The 24,037-nt window shown below is 53.2% G+C and overlaps 1 long non-coding RNA gene across 1 annotated transcript; it reads left to right on the forward strand.

Moving 5' to 3' along the window:
* Nucleotides 1-43: 43 nt before the first annotated feature.
* Nucleotides 44-10,488, forward strand: LOC126964011 (uncharacterized). Its single transcript, XR_007729292.1, has 6 exons — nucleotides 44-2,271; nucleotides 3,827-3,964; nucleotides 4,170-4,250; nucleotides 5,693-6,856; nucleotides 8,371-8,874; nucleotides 10,432-10,488. It is a non-coding gene; the product is annotated as an uncharacterized LOC126964011 (long non-coding RNA).
* Nucleotides 10,489-24,037: the final 13,549 nt, after the last annotated feature.

Raw genomic sequence — 24,037 nt, forward strand, 5'->3', positions numbered from 1 at the left:
TCTCTCTGCCTGATCCAGGGGAGACGTGCATTTTCTCCGGCCATTGGTACTCCAGGTTCTCAGGGCTTCAGGCTGTGACTGGAGTCCACACTGTTGGATCCCTGCCCTCAGGTCTTGGAACTTGCACTGCCAGCATTCCTGGGTGTCCGGCTGGCAGACAACAGATCGTGGGACTTCTCAGCCTCCAGAATCGCATGAAATATCTCCTTACGAATCTCTTCCTATGCACGTTTATCCTATTGGCTCCGTTTCTCTGTAGAACCCTGACTAATACAAACCCCCTCATCTCACAGCAGTGCATGTACAAACCCACTCACATCTTCCCCTACCCCAAGCTCCCTCCGACCAGAGGCCAATCCCGCTGCGGCGCCCAGGACCCACCCTCTGCACCAGCCTTCCTTATTATTTTCTAAAAGCTCGTCTTTTCTGTGGGCTTCCAAGGCTGCTCTTCAGCATCCTTACATCAGACCCTTCCAGCTCCTTCCCGTCTCTCAAAAGCATTTTCACGGGGACTGCAGGCTCCCTCTCTCCCCTTAATAACCAATACCCCAGGTCCCTACCTCACAGCCCAAAGTTGTCCTAGGTCGGGTCCCGACCTCAGTGTCTTCAAATCCAACAGGCCATCTACTCTCCTGTGACATGCAGCATCCTACAGCTTTTCCTAAAACACCCCCTCTGTCAGCTTTGCTGTCACCCACCCTCCAGGGCTCTCTCTCACAGGACTGCCCTTTGCTAGCATCTTAGCCTCTCCACCTCCCGATGGTCCTGTCTGCGATACCCCCTCTGTGTGTCCCAAGGCCCTCCAAAGGAACAGGTCTGTATCAGGTTCAATTAGATTGAGTTACAACGCAAGGTCTTGAGTTGCAAAGAGGTTCATTTTTCTTTTTGTAGAAAAGTCTGAGACCAGCTGTCAGAGTCTGGTTTGGCCACTGCATGGTCACCAGGACCAGGCTGTGTCCATCTTTTCTGTTCTGACCTTTTTCACATGGGCCGTTGTCCACGTCACCTCTGGTCACCAGCTGCAGCAGTCGCATTCTTGCTCCAGGCAGCAGGAAGAAGGTGAGACCAGAAAGCAGAGGAGGTTAGTCCTGCCTGGTCAGCCCTCAGGGGACTTTGCCCAGGCGGCCCTTCCCCACCCATAGCTCTGATGATTTCTCTATAGCTGCCACCCTCTGAAAGGGGAGCTGGCAGAGTAGTTCTTGGGCATGGCATGTGGCCACCTCTGTGGCTGAAGAAGTGGGGGATTGAGAATTGGGGTACACATCTGACAGTCCCATACAGTGTCCCAAAGTGGACCATGGACTCCACACCACGCTGTTCTCTGAGTTTTCTCACCTCTGTCCAAGTGGCTGCAGAAGCCAAAAGCCCCAGAGCCCAGCTCCCCTTCCCTCCTTTCTCGCAGATCCCATCTTCCATCCTTCCATCCTTCCATGAGCCTGCCCCTCATCCTCCTCAGGACTGGAACTGATGCCGGATCCCTCGCTGGCTCCATGGGGGCTGGCTCGGGAATCTGAGCTGCTGATGGCTCTGTGGGGCAGCTGGGAGGATTCACACCCCATTGGGGCTGAGAGGAATGAGGTGAGGGCTGTGGGGTTTGCCCAGGATCTCCTGAAATGTCAGGTCCAGGAACCGCAGCAGGACTCTCATTCCGCCTTCTGGCCACTGTTGGGAGTGACGCTGGCAGGATCCTGGGGCTCTGGAAAGCTCCAGGGGAAAGTTAAGGCATAACCCAGCTTCTCTGAGAGGGAACTCAGGGAGCATCTAGCTCAATCCTACAGAGGCAACCCCAAGGAAGGACCTGCCCAGGGTCACTTGGAGAGCTGGGCGGGAGGAGGGAGAGACTTCCCCGGTTCAGAGTGACAAAGCCCCCCCTTGCCCCAGGGATGGCTGAGATCCAAGTCCTCAAAATCACACCGCCATCTGGAGAGTGTGAGAGCCAGGTTCGTCCTCAGCATCGACGCTGCAGTGCACACTGTTCGGTGCCAGGTGCTGGCTGACCCTGCCCTGGGGGAGGTGATGGACAGGCACAAAGGGACAGCCCCGCAAACAAGGGTCCCTGTTACAGCAGAGAAGGAGAGCGCCTGATAGGACGCCAAGCGCCGTGGCTGGGCTGCAGAGAGGCCTGCGAGGCCTGTAGAGAAGATGCCATGGAGAAGGTGGAGCTCCCAAAGGCCTTGCAGGTTTCACCAAGCAAGAGTGGAGAAGACACAGGCTGGACAAAGGGAGGTGGATGGGACAGCCAGCCATGCAGCAGCCTCACAGGACACAGTTGTGAGTCGAGGAGGGGAGCCGTGCCCCTGTTGGCCCTCCCAGGACCCTGGTGTAGACGAGTGGGGCCACAGCTCCAGACACCTGCACCGGTAGCTGTGCCTGCAGCCCTCCTCACCCATTTGGGCACACCCAGAGTCTAGGCTGCAGTGCAGAAGCTCACAGGAGGATCAGTGCGTCCAGAGTCTCCCCAACATTGAATATGCACATCACACGCATGCACCCATGGGCCAGAGTCCCTGGTGAGCACACACACGGCACCTGCAGACATGCCTGCACATGCAAAAGCACACAAGCACATGCAACTGTGCAGGACCACACAAGCTCAGTCACACACACACTTATGCACGCTTATACATCCTCCACATGCACTCCCACACTCCCACAAAGCACACGCTCACATGCACACACTAACACACACACATTCACATACACACAGGCACACTTATACACCCTCCATGCACACACTCATACACCCCAACACACGTGCTCACATGCACACACTAACACACGTTCACATACACACACACTCCTGCATACTTACACACCCTCCACACACCCACAACATGCACGCTCACATGCACACACCCTTCACACACACACCCACAACATACACACATATGCACACACTACACACACGTTCACATACACCCTTCACACACACACGCACAACATGCACACTCACGTGCACATGTTCACATACACTCGTGCACGTTTACACACCTCCACAACACACACGCTTACATGCACACACTAACACACGTTCACATACACAAACCCTTCACACACTCCACCACGGCATGCACACTCACATGCACACACGTTCACATACACAAATGCACGTTTATACACCCTTCACACACACACTCCCACAACACACATGCTCACATGCACACACTAACACACACACGTTCACATACACACACGCACGTTTATACACCCTTCACACACACTCCCACAACACACGCTCACATGCACACACTAACACACACGTTCACATACACACACCCTTCACACATACCCACAACACATGCACACACTGCACACATTTACACACGTGTTCACGCTCATGCACAGGTGCCTGCACTCCCCGAGGAGTGGTAGGCTCGTCTGTCCCTCGGCACCTGCCAACCTGTGGGAGCTGCGGGGACTCCATCCAACTCCCCCAATTACTCTCTTCAGAGAGCCTTTTATTAAGATGATTTGCCAGGCCCATCTCGAATTTCACACAGGACTAACTAGCCCCGTCTCTGTCACCTCTCAGGCACCCTCTGATCTGACAGAAAGGAATATGCGCGCCCACCCCAGAGCCAGCAGCTCCCCGGCGCCCTCCCTGCCCCGCCCGCAGAAGCCAGGACTCCATCTCTTTGATGTGTAGGTCGCTTACCCTGGCACCCAAGCTTGCCTGAAAGTTGGGAATATGATGACTCACTGTATTTGGCAGCTCGTATGTGTCTATATTTCAAGACATTCATGCTCATGCTCATTACAATTAGGGCTGGAGAATCAGCGAAGTCAGCTGCCAAAATCAAGTGCACAATTCACATCAACCTTTCAGACCAGACAGAGAGCACCGGCTGACATTCATTCCTCCAGCAGCAGGAAATGCCACAGCAGAAGGGGGCCTTCGAGATGGGCCAGCTCCACTCCTAGCATGGTTGCTGGGCGTCTGCACAGGCCAGGCGTTTCTCTACGGGTCAGGGGAGCTGCAGCAAGATCCCAGGTCCTGACCCAAGGCAGTCCTGACCCATGGTCTGTCCCCATCGGCCATTCCCTGGAGCTGTGCCTCAGCTGCGGAGGTACTTCTGGAAGGCAGGTGGAGGAGAGGAGGTAAGGTAAGGCTCCTTCCCAGCCTGCAAGTCTGCGGTTTAGGTGGCCTGTACTAACCGATACTCGTACAGGTGCAATTGAGAACTCACTAAGGCAAAAGGGCCTTTGTCATCCCACATAAGTGACAAGTCCAAGTGCAGACCAGGCTTCAGGTATGGCTTGACGGAGGCACACAGGCTGTCTTTCCAGCTCCCAGTGCAGGGTGTCTGGGTGCCCTCTACTGACAAGATAGCAGTAGGAGCCAGGGACCTTCTGTCCTCTCAGTAACAAGTTCAGAGGGAAAGCCAGGGTCCCTGCCAACGTTTTCTGTCCCCTCTGTGTACCCGGTCCTCAGGTTCATCTCTGTGGCTGGAGGAGTGCAATGCCCAGAGCTGCTCAGGTCTAAATCACTCGGGCCTCACCTGCCAGGAAAGGTGCTCTCCCCAGTTTCAGGGACCAGGACTAGGGGGATGACTGTCCTGGGAAAATGTGAGTGGAGGTGTCCAGCAAAAGGTAACCAGACACTGGGGCAGCAGGGACCTGGGTTCACCCCAGAAGGCTGGCTTCCACCCAATGATGACATCACCACGGGAGACAGAGACAGACTGGGAGGAGGTGAGAGGACAGAGCCCAAGGGTCCTTTCATGGCCCCAGAGGGAAGGGAGCACTGACTCAACAGAAAGGAGTAAAAAGGGAGTTCAGAGGAGATAGGGCTGCACCGGCATACATGTGCCAGGACCCCAGGCCGGCGAGGGACTGGCAAGGCAGGAGGGAGGGAGGCCACGGCCAGAGTAAGCAGGGCCTCTTCCCCTCCTGGGAGCTCAGCCCGACTGCCTGCGTGCCCTGTGGGGACTCCGTGGGGAGTGGAGATCATGTCACGAGTCCTAATTTGGGAACTGCACCCCTATCTGATCGCATCTGTGAGTCCTTATTTGGGGGCTGCCCCACCCCAGTCGCTCTGTTCACATCTGTGGCTGCTTCTCCCACAGGCTCCCACAGGTTCCTGTGATTAGGTCATTTGCCACCGGGAGAACTTGGGACCCTCACCGTGCACCCCCGCCCGCTTGCCACTGCCGGTGGAATATACGGCACAGCACCCCTCGAGGGGCAGGTGTTGAACTAATATGCCCTTGAGGGGGTCCTTGGCCACGGGAGGAGGGAGGGAGGGACGGGCAGGCAGACACCAACAGCCGTTGGCAGTTCCCAGGCTCTCACCTGAGACAAGACAGGGAGGTAGGGCGAGCCTAGCATGAACGCTGGGTGGAAATGCCCAGGGGGCCACAGGGAGCAAGAGGTGGACTCCAGGAAGATGGTGCTCTGGTGGGTGAGAGCACGGAGCCCAGAAGGCAGGGCGGCTGGGCTGGACCCTCCCCAACGAGGGCTGTTGCAGGGAGGCAGGGCGAAGGTGGGACAGGGAGATGGTGGATGTGGAGGGACACGGGCAGAGAGCCAGGCAGCCTGCGGCAGGCTCACCCCCAGACAGGCTGGCAGAAGAGAGGTCACCAGCAAAGCGGGAGCGGGCAGAGAGGCGAGAGGTGTGGAGGATAGACACCACAGTGCAGTGTCTGATCAGCAGCTGGTCAGCAGCTGGAGGCTACTCTCCTCTACTCCACAGGTCCAGTGCCTCTCCAAAACTCAAAATCCCATCTCTGCAGGTCTCAGCCAATCCTGCTTCTGCCTGTTTTTATTTCCTGCCCAGAGCAAGTGCAGAACCAGGGGCCATCGATGGGTGAGAAATCACCATGCCTCCAAGCCGTATTTTTCACAGTAACAAGTCATTACTTTGTGCCTGGAGTCATTTCTCAGGATCTTAATGCATTCGTTTATCAATCAATACTTAATTGATGTCTATAAAGCATGTTCAAAATCAGAGGTGAGAGCAGCTCGCCAGGTACCGACTTCGTGTCTGGAGCCGCCTTGTTAAGGAGCAACCCCTGGCATGGGTGCCGTGTCTGCACCCTCAGTAGCTCTGGGTGGGTGCACTGGGGTCCGCACAGCCCCTTCTCGCCACTGCAAATGGAAATCTCCATCTGGGAGAGGGACTCAGCCGTGCCCATCCGGGAGTCTGGGGCCTACCGGCAGCAGAAGGTGCAGTGTGGCCAAAGGCAGAGACATTTCTATCATCAGACCTGGTCCCCAGCCCGACTCTGCTGCCCACGTACTCCTGACCAGGGCGAGTTCATCAACTGTGTCGAGCCTGGCTGCTTCTCCAGCCTACCGGGAGTCTCAGTCTCGACAGGACTGAGTGGGGTGAAGGCGGCCAAGTGCTCAGCAGAGACCGTCCCACCGGGAAGTGTTCGCAAATATGGGCTGTTGAACCTGCTTTCGTTAGATCTAGATCCAGTTCTGCGACCACGTTCGTGACTTAGATCATAACTGAAGTGTGGGTCAGCTGAGGCCGGGCCGTTTAGGGTTTGGCTGCTAATTCAAGGACACCTGGGTTTGGATCCCAGAGTTGCCTCCAGATCCAGATGAGGCCTCAGGCAGGTGATGGGCCTGCAGATGCTGTTTCATCTTCTGCAGGGTGGTTAAGGGAGATCTCAGGCTTGTAGGAGACAAAGCACATCGCCCCGAGGAGCTCAGGAGGCGCAGATTACAGCCACCCTCTTTATCCACCCTGTCTCCCGTCACAGCCCTCATGAGTGCTCAAGCAAGGCTCAGAGCCTGATGGACATGGCTGCCTCCTCCCAGAGGACAGGCGCGTCTCGGGTGCCTGCACCAGCCAGCGGCCCTTCTCTCCGGCCAGGAGATCCTCCAAGGAAGGCCAAGGGCTGAGGAGGTAGGCTAGGGATGGGCTCTGGTACATGGGCCCCGTTCCTATGATTGGAAACTTCCCAGGTGCCATTTGTCACCTTGACACGCTGTTTCAAGTCTGGCTCTCCCCGGGGCGCCAGGAGTGGGCCCAGGCCATTCCGAGAGCCAGCCCGCGGCCGTGCCGGTGACTGATTGGGGATGAGGCCGCTGTCCCTGCCTTCCTGGGAGTCAGAATGTTGATTGAATGGCCATTTCACTCTCTCCAACAAGCAAGTAACAGTGTAAACTGGGGTCTAATTTATCAAAAACAGTCGCTTGTATTCTGCGTGGCCCATGTTCTGTGCTGAAATATGGCCGCTGCCCAGCTCCTGGCCCATGCGCGTGCGATTTCATGATATTTCAGTTTTATGGAGGACATCTCACTGATGAATGTCTCTTAGTGAACGATCATTCTGGAATCTATTTTGCCTTCAAAGAGGCTTCTCCTGGAATGGGCTGGGAGGGGCGGGCACCGTGTTATATATAAATTCACTGCCAGGAGCGCCCAGCAGGGGAGGGAATGAGATCGGCAGGAGACGAGAATGAAATGTGTGCGGCTACGGCCAAACCTGTCCTCCCTGCCACCGTCCGAGGGCTGCTGGGATGGGCAGGAAGTCCGGATGTGGGATGGGTGGCCCAAGTGGTGCCCCCAACTCCACCACCTGCCACTGCCTGGCGTTGGGCAGTTCACTCCCTCTGGGAGCCTGGGCTTCTCACGGGGCATAATTATTTACAAATTGCTGCCACTTTGCTGCTTGTTCTCCGCCATCATTACATGCCAGGCAGGGCTGGAACTGGAGGCTGAGCTGTGTCCCAGTTACAGGTGACCGTGCCAGAGCTGCCAGGGATCCTGAGGAACAATGAGAGCCTTCCCTCCACCCACCCTGTGCTTTCTGCCTGGCAGGTGGCCGAGACGTTGCAGGCTGTAGGGTCCTCAGCACTTAGGCTCCCTGTGCTCTCTCTCCCTGCATACCTGGAGCTCCATTCTCTCTTGCTGGTGGCCTAGAAAAAGTCTCTGGGATGGAATCACTCAGACTCTGGTGCTGACGCTGGCACCGCCTGTCCAGGGGGCCCCGGATAAGTCCCTCCCACTCTCTGGACTTGGAGGCCATGTCTGCAAATGAGGCTGGAGAATGAAGTGGTCCCTACAAGGCCCTCTGGTACCTGGAGGGACTGAATGTCCCGGCCTGGGCCTTGCAGCAGCCCTTCCATATCGTGCAGACCAGGAACCCTGAATCCTATCCCAGCACTAGGAGGGCTGCTGTCAACCAAGAACAGGATCATCATCCCCTCCGTCCCCTGCACGACGGAGCACAGCTGCCCCTTTCTAACACCTTTGCTCTGGGTCGAGGTTCTCAAAGGGGAGTCCCCGGCCGGCAGCATCAGCCTCACCTTGGAGTGTGCTAGAAATGCAGATTCTCAGGCCCCTCTGCAGTCTATGGAATTCAGAAGTCAGGTGCTGGGGCCCAGGAATCTGTTGTAACAGTGCATTTTCTGCAGCTGCTGGAGCAGATACCACAAACTCAGTGACTGCAGAGTGCGCGCGCTCCCCACCTTACAGTTCCGTAGTCTGGGATCCCACTGGGCTAAGAGCAAGGAGTCGGGAGGCTGCGTTCCTTGCTGGGTGCTGCAAGGAAGAAGTCGTTTCCTCGTGTTTTGTTTTGTTTTTTAATTTCCTTGGCCCACGGTCCTTCCTCCACCTTCAAAGCCAGCAGCCCCGTGTCTTCTGACCTTCCATCGTCATATCGTCCTCTGACCCATGTAAGGACCCGTGTCATTAGGGTGGGCACGCCTGGGCGATCTTCCCATCTCAGAGTCCTTGACTGAATCACATCTGCAAAGTCCCCTTTGCTGTGTAAGGTCACATGTTCACAGGACCAGGGATTAGGACTTGGACACTTTTGGAAGCCCATTGTCCTGCCAACAGCACAAGACCTCCAGGTGATCCTGCTGTGTAATGCACAGTGAGAGACAAATGCTCTAACAGACCACCCACAGCAGAACGTAAGCAGAGACAGGGACCCCGCTTTCCTCCCCAGTCTGGCCCTGTGCCTATCAAATTATAGAACTTTTGTAAGCCACCAAGTTCATTGGTGAATAAATGAATGACTGGTGAGATGAAGAGCTGGGAGTAGCGGCCACAGGTGGGGCTGCCAAATAAAATGCAGGATGCTTGGTTAAATCTGAATTCCAGATAAATAACAAGTAGTTATGTTTTTTGGTTTTTTGGTGTTTTGCTGGGTTTGTTTTTGTTTTTGTTTTTGTTTTGAGACGGAGTCTCGCTCTGTCGCCCAGGCTGGAGTGCAGTGGCCGGATATCAGCTCACTGCAAGCTCCGCCTCTTGGGTTCACGCCATTCCTCCTGCCTCAGCCTCCCGAGTAGCTGGGACTACAGGCGCCCGCCACCTTGCCCAGCTAGTTTTTTTTTTTTTTTGAGACGGAGTCTTGCTCTGTCACCCAGCCTGGAGTGCAGTGGCCAGATCTCAGCTCACTGCAAGCTCCGCCTCCCGGGTTCACACCATGCTCCTGCCTCGGCCTCCCAAGTAGCTGGGACTACAGATGCCCGTCATCACGCCCGGCTAATTTTTTGTATTTTTAGTAGAGATGGGGTTTCACCGTGTTAGCCAGGATGGTCTCCATCTCCTGACCTCGTAATCAGGCCGCCTCAGCCTCCCAAAGTGCTGGGAGTACAGGCATGACCCACCGCGGCAGGCGAACAAGTAGTTTTTTTACCACCAGTGTGCCTCTAACAGAGATACACTTTTTTAAAAATTATTTTTTATCTGAAATTCAAATTTAGCTGATATCCTGTATTTTTCTTTGCCAAATGTGGCATCTCTAAGCATCAGTCCAGCCATGGCGCAGGTGGTAAACCTGGGAATTCGTGGCTCCCTCCAGAACTCTGTTTCCCTGTTCAATGTTCTAGAAAGCATCCTCTTCTCTTGCAAACCCTGCTCAATTTCTCAGGGGGGATGAGGCCTCCTTCCTCTTCCTGTCCTCCATCAATCGATATTCCCATCCCACCCCCCTCCTAGAATTTGGTGATCTGGAGTCTGAAATCTTCTACCAGGAGTTCAGGCCGTGATGGGCTGATGAGAAGCCCGGTTCTCACATGAGTTCTGCACCCCTCCTTCGGGAGCAAGGAAGACCCAAGCTTGCTCATCTCTAGATCCTGCAGGGGGTTTTCGAGAATCCCTGGTTTTGAGGCTGCAGGATGGAGCTGCACGGGAGAGCCAGGAGGAGACCCTGGCACAGCACACTCTGAGTGCAGGGTTGCTGCTGGCCCACTCCGTTCCCTCCACACTCTAGAGGATGTGGGGTGGACACTGTGAGGGTGCAGCCACGAAGAATGGCTAGGTCTGTCCCTGTGTCCTCATGCGCAGAGCTCTGGGAGGCAAGCAGACGTCCTCACACATCTGCGAGCCAAAAGGTAAAAAACAAAACAAAACAAAAAAACAACAAAAAAAACCCACTCCAATGTTCTTATGCTTATGGGTTCTACAGACTTGTACGTATATATGCATATACATAATGTAACAAAAATTCTTGATTTCATCTTCAGAGACATAAATGGAAGAAAATGTACATAAAAGAGAGTCCACTTAAACGTGATCCTCTCAAAGGAAGAAGAGAACGGGGCTCTCTCATCCACATCGACCCGGCGAGGCCCAGACACCCCCACCTCCTCCTCTTAGAGCTCTATTGTCCTTTGATCTTCCTAATAATGTGTTTCTTTCCTGGTAATAGGTTTTTATCATCCTCACAGCCTATTGATTAGAACTCTTTTCCAGGGTTTTGAGATATTGGCTAAAATAAGGGATGAAATGATCAGTCTTCAGGTGATGTTTCAAAGGAGGCGTGTTGGTAATGTCCTCCAACGGCGAGGGACCTGGCCAAGATAAACCACGCAGGAGGCCCGGAAGGCAGAGCCTGCTCCGGGTCAGCCTCACTGCTGTCCCTTCCGGCCTCTTGACATTTTGGTTTTGGCATGGTGAATGGGGCTACCACAGTCGGCCGGCCAGCACGACCCCCTGGCCAGACCTAAGGGCAGGCAGAGGGAAGGGGAAGGCCAGGGATGGGTGGGTGGCCGTGTGTGTCCCCTTTGCTGAGGTTGGGGCACTGTGGTTCCTGCAATCCTCAGCCCAGGGACTTCTACGCAAGATCTACACCTTTAAGGGGGAAGGAATGACCCATCCCAGACTGTCTTCGACTGTTGGGGCTCCCATAACAAAATGCCATAGACTTAGGGGCCGATAAACAACAGCCATTGATTTCCCGTAGTTCTAGAGGCTCCAGCAGAACGTCTGGTGAGGGCCCCTCCCTGATTCCTAGGCAGCACCTCTTTGCTGTGCCCTCACCTGGTGGAGGGCCAAAGGATCTCTCTCAGACCTCTTTTTAGAGGGCACTCTCCCCATTCATGAGTGTTCCGCCCTCAGGACCTAATCACCTCCCAAGGGCCCCACCTTTTAATACCATTGCATTAAGGATTAGGTCTCAACACGTGAAACTGCAGGACACACACACTCCGCCCACAGCAGATGCCCTGACAGGGCTGTGAAATGTCGTGAGTAGAGCCCCAGCAATGGTCTGGAGGGGTCTGGAGGGGCACATAGGTCCAGCGGAGCGCAGGGACAAGGTGAGAAGCCAGAGGGGGCTGTGTGGGCTGCACTGGGTTAAATCAGGTGGCCTGGAGATGCCTGGTGAGGAGCCCTGGTCCCACAATGTGGGGGAGCCTGTCGGCACAGGAATGCAGGCCACTGGCTTGTGGGCAGCCTCCCTTAGGAGGGTGTGGGGCTGATGAGCAGGTGTGGGAGCAGGTGCAGGCATCAGGACGTGTCCCCTGCGGAAGCAGCTCCCGTAGGATCACTTCCCCCACCAGCGGCCAAGAAGGGCATTGCATTCGGACTCTACACGAGTCCAGCTTCACTTATCGCCGGCTGAGGCCTCATTTTCTCATCTCTAAGACACAAACACCCACACCCCTCTTCCTAGGAACACACACACACACACACACACACACACACGATTCTGCCGCTCATAACTAAACGCAGTGAAAGGTAAACGAAAGTGTCCCTCCATGGAAATCGACCCCAATTCAGCCTCTAATCCTGAGATGCAAGATTCAGCACCAATATGTCAAGGAAAAGTGTTCCTCTGCATTGATCCTTGAGGATACTAAATGTATATTTTAAAAAATAAATTCTGTCTCCAAGTGTTGGGTGAGACAGAGAGAGAAACAGCCGCTTCTGACGCGAGCACAAGGACGCGGCTTTTCTGGAGGTTTCCTCACTGCAGGGCCCATCCATCACCTTCAGGGGTTCGATGAAACCGTTGCAAATATGATCAATCATCTTTTTATTGAATTAAGACAAATGGCTGGTTATTAATAGTCTAAGACTTAATGAGGAAAATGGATAATGCCGCACAGGGAAAAGGCAAAGGACTGAGCACACAGCCTCTGCATTTTTTCTGGAAAGATCTGGAAGTGTCTTCAGTGAGAAAAGCCCCGGGCTGGATGACCTCTTTGATTCCCACTAAGAGAACTCAAGGAAGCAAAAACTCCTAGGCCTTCTATCTGTGCGATCTCCAGGCAGTGACTTGACCTCGCTGAGCTTCTGTCTCTTCATGAAGGTGCTTGGCTTATGATGTTGTGCCTGGCAGATGCAGAACAAGAGAAGCAGAGTCCTGGCCTCCAACATCTGAATCATGTATGGGACAGAACGGCGTGCATCACCTGCGGTTCTGAGGGGGCCGGCGGGATCAGATGCTGGCACAGGACATGGGAAGAGGGGTGCGTGTGGGGCAGAGCCGTGCAGCAGGTGCACAGCTGTGCAAGGTGCCCTGATGGCCCTGATGGGCCCTCTCTGCTCCGTGTTTCCAGAAATCCTTGGAAAGGAGCTCAAGTGGCGCAGTATCTGGAGCGTGTTGTGGACTTGGTTGGGATGCCTGGTGTCTGTTTATGGCAGCACTTCTGGGGAAACAGATTGTGTTTATGTCAGAAAGAAAAGACCATGTTTCGGGGCAATCCCTGCAGCTTGTTAGGTCAAATCAACACCCCCAGCCCATCTGCCTCAGCAGGGTGCCTCGGCCCCGCTCAGTGCCGGCAGACAGGAGCCTCCCAGGGAGCCGCCGAGCTCCAGGGAGGGGGAGCCCCACCACGGAGCACAATGGTCAATCAGCCCCTTCCTAGAAGCAAGTCAGGCTGCCCGGAGTGCGCTCTGTCCGACGTTCCTGCAGCCTCCACGGGCACCGACCCAGGTAGTCCCTGGCTGGATGGTCGGAACTCAGAGCCGTGAGCTGTGGCTCCTGACTCCCTCCTGAACAACAGGGTCCAGGGAGACAGGCAGACATGGAAACCTCAAGTGTAGTGGGGGCTGTGGGCTGGGGGTGCCGCATTGGGCAGTCAGGCGCACAGCAAAGAGGACATGACCTCAGGTCCTCGGCAGCAGGGAGGGAAAGCATGGAGTACAGGCTGAGACAGACGCAGGAAAGAGCTCCACAGAAGGGCCCATCAACAACAAAAGCGTGTTCATTCTCAGACCGAGGGTGTGATGGATCCCCCCCGAAACAGCTTGGATGAGAAGATGCAGACCCCCTGCTTAGGCCTCGGACGTCCATCCAGACTCTACCCAGGCCCCTCTCGTGAGCTCTGTCCTCAGCACTGTGGTCAGGAGCGTCCACGCCCCGTGACTATGTGTGCCTGCCTGGCCGCATGCAGCCCTCTGTGCTCGGGTGCCTGCTGTATTCTTTCTGTCTTCCTAGGAGACACCTCCTCGCTCTGCAGGAGTCAGCTCAGAACATCCCATCCAGAGCAGGCGTCTGCTGTGATGTACCCAGTGCTGTCTCTGCCTCCCGCAAGAACCAGCTCCTCCTCTTCTGAGAAGGGAAACAGCTTCTGCACTCCATGGGTTAGCCAAGCACAGAACCCTGCCCTGGCTGCAGCCGAGTGACCCCAGGGAGCCAGCAGATCCTTCCAGTGTCTTTTTGCACTGGAGCCAGAAGACGGACATTTCCCCTGGTGGCAAAGCTGGATTGTGGGGGCTGGGCCCGCTGCACATTCCAGTGAGGAAACGCGGCCACACAGGCCCAGCAACTGAGAAAAGGCAAACTGTGCACAAAGCCCTGAAGGTATAATTTATCCACTAAAAAGGTTGTTTTTGGCCAGGCACGGTGGTTCACGCCTGTAATCCCAGCACTTTGGGAGGCCGAAGAGGGCGGATCATGAGGTCAGGAGGTCGAGACCATCCTGGTCAACACGGTGAAACCCCGTCCCTACTAAAATACAAAACATTAGCTGGGCGTGGTGGCGGGCGCCTGTAGTCCCAGCTACTCAGGAGGCTGAGGCACAGGAATGGCTTGAACGTGGGAGGCGGAAGTTGCAGTGAGCCGAGATTGCACCACTGTACTCCAACCTGGCGACAGAGCGAGATTCCGTCTCGAAAACAACAACAATAACAACAACAACAGAGGTTGATTTTTTTTTGCTTATTTATATAAATGTTTTAAATAAATTGCACAAGAATTGCCTATCTCTCTTATTATCATAAAAATTCAAATAACGCCTTAGTCTGTAGAATGAAATATACTAACATCAGCTGGCAACCCACCCCTTTCCTCCACTTACACATACATAGATGTGCACATAGTTTTACATCATGCAATCTTGCTGGGTGTGTTATTCCCTGACTGGCTTTTCCATATAAAATCTAGTTTGGAGGGTTTTGCTTATTAGCACACATCGGTCTCCCATACTCTTATGAGCATCTGTGTCATGGTGTGATGGGATGGTTTAGCATGGCATCCTTCTTGAACAACAAGGTCTAGGGAGACAGGCAAACACAGAAACCTCAAGTGAAGTCAGGGCTGTGGGCTGGGTCTGCTGCACGGGGCAATCAGGGGCTCAGCAAAGAGGACGTGACCTCAGGTCCTCGGCAGCAGGGAGGGAAAGCATGGAGTACATACATGTTTTCCTCTGGGAAATATTCATGTCCGATTCACGTGATATTGTCCTCAGTGCTGAGCCTGGCAGACCTACATATTCATTTTTTTGGTGCATTAACTAGGATTTTTATTTCTCCTTTAATGATCAATTCCTAAAATTATAATACTTAGGTGAATAGTACCAATGCTTAATATTTTTGATAAAAATCTAAAAATTGAGCTCCAAAAGGGAGTCATCAATTTATATTTCCATCATCATTATGCAAAAGTCGCTATGTACTCACATCCTTAATTACATAGGAAAGTATCAATGAGTGTTTACCAGTTTAATGACTCAGAAATATTGTCATATCTAATTTGTATTTCTCCAGTATTAGCGACATTGTGCATTTTCGATTATGTATATTGACGATTTGTACTTTTACTCTGAATTTCTTTTTCTTTTCTTTCTTTCAACTTCTATTTTAGAATTGAAGAGGACATGCGCAGGTTTGTTACACAGTTCTATTGCGTGATGCTGAGGTTTGGAGCATGAGTGAATCTGTTACCCAGTTACTGAGCGTAGTACCCAACAGGTAGTTTTTTTCTACCCTTCTCCCCCACCCAGGAGTCCCCAGCATCTATTTTTCCCATCTTTGTGTCCATCTGTACTTAATGTTTATCTCCCACTTACAAGTGAGAAAACATGGTATTTGGTTTTCTGTTGCTGCATTAATTTGCTTAGGATAACAGTTTCTAGCTGCATCCGTGTTGCTGTGAAGGGCATGGCTCCATTCTTTTTCATAGCTGTGTCGTATTCCACGGTGTCTGTGGATTTTTTTTTTAAAGGTTGTTTTTGAAGAATACTTGACAACATGCAGAAATTCTCAATGCATGAAAAAAAGTAAAAGGGAATAGAGGTATATTTAAAGTAGGTTCCAATATTGTCCAAAACTATTATGATTGATTATCTGGGAGAAGTTATGGATATTTATGCTTTTTTCCATCTTTGAAAAATACTCTGAGAATAGGCATTAGTTTTATGAGGAAAATGCATGTTATAAAGCCTAAAGATAAATTGTGTCTCCCCGCAAAAGATAGGTTGAGGGACTCAGTCTGTGGCCTGATTTGGAAGCAGGGTCACTGCAGATGGAATTCGTTGAGGTAAGGTCGTCCGGGAGTAGGTGGACTCCGATCCGAGATGACTCGTCTTTGCCAGAATAGCCATGTGGAGAGAGACCGTAAAAGTAGCCACGTGAGGATGGAGGCAGAGACTGGAGCCATGCAGCCACAAGCCAGGAGTGCCGCAGATGGCCAGACTTTGCCAGGAGGGCTCCTCTCCACAGGATTCCCAGGGAGCACAGTCCTCCTGCCCCTGGAGCTTGGACTTCCGGCCTCCAGTACTTTAAGACAATTACTTTCTGTTGCTTGAAGCCACCAGTTGTGGTTCTTCCTGACAGTGACCACTTTCCAAGGAGTGGCTCCCGGTGTGAGGACACAGCAGCCACTGAAGGAGCCAACGCTGGCTTGCAGGGTCGTCCTACTGACTGGACGTTTCACCACTGAATCCAGAAGGGGCCTGCCTGGCCTCGCCCTCTGTGAAAGGCCACAGGCTGCTTGGGAAGGAACCCAAGGGTGCCCAGCAGGAAAAGGCAAACGGGGAAACGGGGATGGGCTTCCAGGCACACTCTCCCCTAGGCCACCTCAGCCAGAGCCTCCAAGGGCAGGACTCAGGGCCTCCAGCTGCTCTCAGCACCACCCACCCCCCATGACACAGCACAAACCCACGGACACCCGTTCCTCAAAAACTGTCTCCTGGCCCATCCAGGAGGAACCATCAGCTTACTGCGAACATCGTGCTTCAAAAAGAGCCTTTAAACGGTAGAACCTTTTTATGTTTTAACTTTTTAACCCAGCAGCCGCTATGTGATATTGTACACTGTCACAATGTAAAATAGCTCCCCCTTATCCACGGGGGACACATCCCCAGACCCCCAGTGGGATGCCTGAAATCTCAGACAGCACCGCACCTGATGGCCACCCACGGGAATATGGTTCATCACGGCTTCCACCCACAGATTTCCTGTCTTTCCCATTTTAACTGAGCCCGTATCATGCTCCGTGGCCATAACTTTTGCAGTTTGAGGTGTGACAGCAAAACTAGCACGAATTTCTTTTTCTTTCTTCACAATTTCATCAATAGAGGACTCCCTCTGACCCTAGTTATTAGCAGCCTCAGCAAACGATTATTTTATATCCCTGTAAAGTGTAGACCTTTCACCTTCTCATTTAAGGAAGCACTTTACTGCTTCTCTTTGGTGTCCCCGAATTGTTGGCATCGCTACTCTGGTGCTTCGGGGCCACGGTTAAGTGAAATAAGGGTTCCTTGAACACAAGCACTCAGAAGCCACAACAGCGGATCTGATAACCCAGATGGCTATCAAGCGACGAGAGGACGGGAGCGTCCACAGCCTGGAGATGCTGGGCGAAGGGAGGAGTCCCGTCCAGGCAGGATGGGGTGGACGGCACGAGATTTAAGCATGCAATTCAGAATGGTCTGCAATTTAAAACTTATGAATTGTTTATTGCTGAAATTTTCCATTTGATATTTTTGGATCTTGGTTGAATATGGGTAACTGAAACCAAGGAAAGAAAAACGAAGGAGAAGGGGGAACAACGATTGTATCAGAAATACGATGGTGGACGAGAGACAGCATCTCTCCTCTGATGCTGTGAAGGGGGTTTGCATCTGAAACTCATGCCCGTCTCTTCCCCGCCATCTCCACAGGGCCCTGAGAGGCTCCTCACATCACAATTTGGAAACTATTGCTCAAGTCAAGGGCAGTCCCCACCCAGCCCCCCTCCTCAGACTACCAAGGTCTGATGGCAGTCCTGAGTCCCCTCCTCTCATCCCAAACTGTTGGCCTGCGGGTCCTCACTCTGGCCCCATCACCACTGCCACCCTCAGAAGCTGGGGGAGTGTGCTCAGAGTGGCCTCCAATACACTAGGCCTGGGCACGGGGGACATACGTGGCTCTGCCCAAGTCACATCCCACAGCCCACCTGGGAGACGGCTCTTGTCAGGACATCTCAGCGGTGAGCTGGAGACCAGGGAATAGGGTAGCACTTTCTGTTTCCACAAAACGGTGCTCCAGAGGCGAGTCGTATTAAAGCAAGACGCTTCCTCTAAACGGCTAAATATTCTCCGGAAATGGAGGCTGGCAGCGAGCAAGTCCGTATGTTAGCCTGAGTGGAGGCCCAGTCGTACCCCGTCTGTGTTCCAGCCTGATGTACACAACCTCCGCCGTGAGAGACTGATTGGCGGCATTGTCTTCTGTCCTCATTGCATGCAGGTCCAAACCCTTCCGAGAAGTCCATAAGCAAAGGTACCAGCGCCGTGGCTGCCCCCGCCTGCCCCCTGCCCGGCTCACTTCAGGAAACCGTGGCGCAGCCGTGGGCTTCATCCTTCCTGATGTTTCCGATTCCAGACAGGCAGCTGCTGGCAGCGTTTAGCGAGCGATTTAAAAGCCCACTAACAAGGAGTCTTGGGCTATAACACAGAAACTCACAGAATGGTGCTCTCGTGGGCAACTTATTCATTTTAGTGCTACTCAGAGAGGCCTAAAAAGACCTGATAAATACTTAAAATCAGAATGATCCTGCGAGTGCTTCACGACACAACAGGTATTTAATTAGCCTCAATTCCGTGTTAGGAAGGCGTGGGAAAGGCGCCGTTAAGCCATTTATATCCCCAGATGACTGCCCCCCTCCCCATGCCTACCACAGAGCCTGGCTACCTTGTTTCTTAGCGGGGAATAAAACAAATAATTTTGCGAGAGGCAATAAAGTAGGATTGGGGAGGGAGAGTCGGGACCTGATCCAAGGGCGGCTGCGAATGTCAAAAGGACACGGCTTGGCTTGGTCTCTCCATTGACAGCGCCTCTTCTCGTCTTTAGGAATTAGCTCCCTGCAGGCCTGGCGTGAGGAAGGGGCCTTCACTGCCTGGGCAGCCTCCGGGGGCCACGGGGGAACTCCGAGAGGCATTTTCAGGGTTTCCCATCCAGCAGGCGATGCCGGGCATTGGTGTATCTGCAGAGGGCCGCACTCACCAGGGCTGGGTGTCTCTGCTCCTATTTCCTGTGTGGGGATCCTCCAAAGCATGGCAGCCAATTCTGCATCTTTCTGCCTCCTCCTGTTCATCTCTGGTCTGGCTCAGAATTGTGACTTTTCTCCCATGTACAACGCACGCAGTTCAGGGAAGCTGACTCCAGGTTGGCTGTGGGGTCTGGTTTGTCTGTGTAGACACGACTCTCACATCAGCAGAGACCTGAGTCCCCCAAAACTACACCTCGGTTGTAACACAGGTCACAGTGGCCGACCAATCTCCGGGATCCAGGGCTCCAACCCCCACTCTGAGATCCATGCCCCTGCGACAGGCTGCTAAGGGGCTGTAGCATGACCTTCTGTGTCCACATCTACTGAGGGTATGTTAAGAACCAGGCACTGTTCTAGGTGCTGAGAGACAAACCGCCTTGCCCTCAGGGAGTTTACCTCCTAGTGGAGGCAGATTAATCACAAAAATATAGAAAGATAAGTTACATAGGGCATCAGTAGGTTACACGTGATGAAGAGAAGGAGCCAAGAAGCAATAAGGGGATGGTGTTGGCAGCACAGCGGGAGGGCAGGGAAGGCCCCTTGGAAGTGATCCTCCAGGAAGGACTTGCGGTTGTAATGAGCCATGTGGACAGTGGAGGGACACAGTCCTGGGCAGCAGGAATGGCCCACGCTAAGGCCCCAGGGCAGAGGGATGCCAAGAGTGCTCCAGGGACAGCCAGGGCTGGTGAAGAGTGAATGAGGGGAAAAGTACAGGAAATGGGGGTCTCAACCTTGCAGATCCTCAGACACTGGTGTGAAGCTTTCGCTTCCGCCCTGCCTGAGATGGAGAATCATAGGAAGCTTTGAGCAAGAGGCCGTAGGATGTAATTTAGGATTTTAAAAGCCCTGGAGGCTCTGGGGAAGAGTCCAGGCCGAAGCGTGGGTTCAGTTGGCCACCCGAGTCCGGGTGCCTGAGGCTGTAGGGCTGAGGTCCCCACTTCCTTGCTGGCAGTCAGCTAGGGGCAGCACTTGGACCCTAGAGATCACCACAAGGGCCCCCATCTTTAAGGTCAGAGCCCTCTGAGGCTTTGAATCTCTGGCTTCCTCTTCTGCGACCAGCATGAGAAAACTCTCTCCTTCTAAAGGGCTCACCTGACGGGGTCAGCTCGTCAGGATCCTCTCCATAGCTGAAGCTAACTGACTTGGGACTCCAATTACATCTGCAAAATCCCTTCCCAGCAGCAGCCGGGCTGGTGTTCCTGGTATAACGCCTAAAATCAAAGCCAAATATTAGGTGTGCCTTGACCACTGAGGAAAACCAGGAGGGCTTCGAATGCCCCCCACCTGACGGAATGATCTAGAGGGCGGAGAGAGAGTAAACATCAAAGAGCACCCATCAGGTGGCCGCCGGCCTCTGGTGGGGAACTAAGCAAGGATAGGGGTTGGGGCAGAGGTGGGTGGGGGCCGCCCTTTCCTGCAGAGCGCAAGCCTCCCTCGCCACTCAGCTCCCTTGGAAAAGACCCCCACCATAAACAACCCTCCTTATCACGAGGGCCAGGCACAGCTCTGCTTATCCCCGGGTAGCGGGTTTCCGTTCCCTGCCAGCCGGAGAAAGTATTCAGATAAGCCAACCGCCACCCCTGCAGGACCCGGGACACGCCACCCTCTTTCTCCACCGGGTCTGTCCCACACAGCACCTGCCCCTCCCGGTGTTCTCTCCAACCCTGGCCAATGCTGACTCCCTGACCAGGCACATAGAGGGCACATTGCTCTGATATCAGGAGGGTGACCCCCATCCAAGGCTGCTGCAGGTCTCCGAGGTGCTTCTCCACTAACCGAGTGCCTTCCCAAGGAGGGCTCCACTCTGCTGGGCAAAGCTCCACAATGGCTTTTAAACTCCAGGCCATTTCCTGCTGTCTTTGGCCAGGATGCACTCTCTCTCTAAAGTCTGATTCTCAGCTGGGCATGGTGGCTCACACTTGTAATCCCAGCACTTTGGGAGGCCAAGGTGGGCGAATCACCTGAGGTCAGGAGTTCGACACCAGCCTGGCCAACATGGTGAAACCCCCATCTCTACTAAAAATACAAACATTAGCCAGGTGTGGTGGCGTGTGCCTATAGTTCCAGCTATTGGAGAGGCTGAGACAGGAGAATCGCTTGAACTCGGGAGGCAAAGGTTGCAGTGAGCTGAGATTCCACCACTGCACTCCAGCCTGGGTGACAAGAGTAAGACTCCATTTCAAAAAAAAAAAAAAAAAAAAAGACTGATTCTCACCCCTGCCTGATTCGACCCTTACTGCCCTGCCCAGGGGATCGCTTGAACTCAGGAGGCAAAGGTTGCAGTGAGCTGAGATTCTGCCACTGCACTCCAGCCTGGGTGACAAGAGCAAGACTCCGTCTCAAAAAAAAAAAAAAAAAAAAAAAAGAAAAGATTATTCTCACCCCTGCCTGATTCGACCCTTACTGCCCTGCCCATATGGAAGAAGATGGCCCTTGCCGTCTTACAGGGCACAGTCCCAGCATCACCTCCACCAGGGCTCGCTGACTCCCCCGGGCACAAACCCCCACAGAGCTGGATCCTCCTGGCTGCCAAGGGGCAGCAGCTCTCAGTTACCCAGGTCCTCTATTCCCAGATCTCAGGCCAAGGAGGAAGAGGCCAGGGTTGCCTGTCCCATTAGACAGACAACCAGAAATCAAAGCTGTGAGATGCGGCAGCAGCTCGCCCAACCTGCATATTTAATAATAAAAACCTGCATATTTAAAAATAAATAAATAATAAACTGAAGTTTAGAGGAACACTTGAGGTCACACGGCAAAGGAAAAAGGCAGGTGTGAAAATCCCACGGCTTTCCTTGCACACCCAGGAGGATCTGCAGTTCTCTCTATTGAGATGGCAAACCCACACAGGAGCGAGGGCTGGAGACACATTTGCAGGATGCATGGCAAGAACCAGGAAGTTACTGGTTTGATGAGAGCACGAAGAATGTTGAACCTCATTGTCCGCTAATCCACATATGCAGCAAAACCTTTTTTAAAACCTCCCTACTGTGGAAAACAGTGATTTCTGTGAAAAAAAAAAAAAAAAAAAAAAAAAAAAAAAAAAAAAAAAAACCAGGCCAGCTGCCTAACGCCTGGCTCCTTACAAGAAAATCTTATTACTTGAAAGTGCAATTTGTTTGGTTTGTAATAGCATTGCCTACAAGGGAAATTCTGTTACTCAGGTTTCTTAGCCAGTCGCAACAGAGCTGGGGATAATTTGCAGAGAAGAGCTCTGTTCTCTTTGCAGTGGGGCCAAGTCTCCCTCGCAGGACTGTGTCACCATGCACACACACCCATCTGCGGAGAAGAGTGGCCTACCTCAGCCTGAAGAGTGGCTGCTGACTGCGTTTAGGCTAATCCACTGGTTGGGGTCCCAAAAAAATGTTTTGACTTGATTTGGTCAATTTACAGGAAAAGAATGAAAATTATTCAGCTAAATTATTGCTTTCTCATTTCCAGGTAGTTTTCACATTCAAGATCCAGGTGTGCTCCACAGAGAGCCCGGCGCTGGGCTGCAACAGGAGAGCGCATGGTGGACTGACTCCAACCCCCCTGGCTAACTGCTGGCCCAGGCACTCAGGGGAGCTCATGGTGGACTCCCACCCACCTGGCTGGCCACTGGCCCAGGCACTCAGGGAAGCCCATGATGGACTCCAATCCACCTGGCTGACCACTGGCCCGGGCACTCAGGGGAGCTCAGGCCAGAGCAGTTCCTTCTTCCCTCCCTTGTCCATCAGATACAGGCAATGAACTCTGCTTCTTCACCAGAGAAAGCCTCTCATCCCATCGCACACAAAGAAGGCATGTAGCTCTCAGACTCTGGCAGTGCCTTGCCACCTGTGAGAACCAGGGGCCAGATGATGGAATCAGCTCTGAGGGTAGCTCAGAGCACAAAGGCTAAAGGCACCCAGCACTACAGCCCTCCCCACTGCTCTCCCTGCCACCCATACTCCCCGCATCCACTCTCCTGGCACTGCCAGAATGGGATAGTGTCCCCATTTACCAGAAGCCCTCTGCTCTCAGGAGAAAATGCTAAGGATGCAAGGGGCCATCCTGCCCGGCTATGCAGGCTTAGCTCTCAGTGACACCTGGCCCACCCGTCCACGCTAAGCTCACCTGTGAGCCTGCACACCTGCTCTTCTTGGGAGGGTGGGGCCCTGGCTGCTCCTCCCTCAGTGGCCCTCATCACCCACTTTCTAGCTCTCTCTCATCCTTTATGTCTTGAGTTCAAACATTCCTTCCCAGAGAGGCCCTTCCTGACCTCTCCTCAGTTCAAATGCCCCCAAGACAGAGTCTGCAGAACACGCCAGCCCCCAGCTCGGAGCCATCACTCTCCACGCACATTGCTTTGTGCAGCAGAGGTCTGGCTTCCTCCACGGTCCTGGTGTCTGGCACGCTGCGGAACCTGCTGGGTGCTCAGTAAACCTCTGGGTAATAAATCAGTGAAATGAAATGTCCAGATGTCGGAAGGCATTTGCCTTTTCATCTGTGAGAGGATGGCTCTGATGTGGACCAAGATACCTGCGTTGTTGGGATGCAGAGCTGCAGCAGCCGGGAGCCTGTCTTTGTTTTGCATAATGTGATTAAGGCACGTTGGCCATCGCCAGGTGGCTGTGCAGCGCGGCCGCTCACTCACGAGGTTCATGTGTTTCCCCTGTGCCCCTCCATTAGCTCAGGCTAATGCTGATTCCCTCGACAGAGAATGCTGATCATAAAGACAGACTATCCTGTCCACAGGCTGCAGTATGAATATTTATTCCTTCCACAAACTCTGCGCTTGCATTTCATTTGCTCATCAGTTTAACTTCGGGAGGGGATAGCTGGGATCATTGAATCTGTCCACGTGCAACTTGGAAGGTGACTGACTTGATGGGACCATCTCATTTGCAATTTGAAATGTGGACTCTTCCCTGCACACTCCCTCAAGCTGGGACACTTTCTGCCTCCCTCCTTAGCAGTGTCTTCAGAAGAGGCTGGGTCATGTGCTCACCTTACCATCTCTGTCTGACCTTCTGGTTATTTCTTAAGAAAAAAAGTCTAGAATTGCTTAGCCAAAAGGTATGCTTTTATAATAATATTTATCAATTTTTTCTTGACTATATGACTTCATGCTT

This window comes from Macaca thibetana, chromosome 10 (assembly GCF_024542745.1).
Source record: "Macaca thibetana thibetana isolate TM-01 chromosome 10, ASM2454274v1, whole genome shotgun sequence".
Lineage (NCBI taxonomy): Eukaryota > Metazoa > Chordata > Mammalia > Primates > Cercopithecidae > Macaca > Macaca thibetana.